We start from the raw sequence: 527 nt of genomic DNA, 5'->3' as shown, positions 1-527 counted from the left end.
AATGAGCAATGGATGGTAGGAAATTAAAATAACCTATCTGAGTGCCCTCTGTCCTTCCCTCCTTCCCCCTCATCTTCCCTCTGTCCTTCCCTCCCTCCCCCTCACCTTCAAGTTGACGCAGAAATTTGGCCAAGCATCGGATGCCGTTCCCGCACATTTCTGGCTCCGATCCTGACATGGAGGCGTAATGAGGACGAGAAGGAGGGAGGGACGAGGTGGGGGGAGGAAGAGTAAGGGAAGGAAGGTGAGGTGTGCATGAGGGCACGTCTTCTGTGTGCGTTATGGTATAGTCTTCCCCCCTTCTCGCCCTCCCTCCCTACCGTCCGAGTTGTAGATGCGCATCGAGTAGTCTGCTCCGTCACGACCGGGCATTGCGAAAATGACGCCATCCGCCCCGACCGAAAAATGCCGAGAGCACACCTGGAGGGGACCGACCCGCCAACGAATGAAAATTGGGAGGGTAGGGTCAAGAGGGACGAATGAGGAAAAAGCTCCTGGGCCTGTCGACGTGATCGAGCTGAGAAGAA

The sequence above is a fragment of the Nannochloropsis gaditana genome, assembly GCF_000240725.1.
Source record: "Nannochloropsis gaditana CCMP526 unplaced genomic scaffold scaffold093, whole genome shotgun sequence".
NCBI lineage: Eukaryota > Eustigmatophyceae > Eustigmatales > Monodopsidaceae > Microchloropsis > Microchloropsis gaditana.
This window is presented reverse-complemented; position numbering follows the sequence as displayed.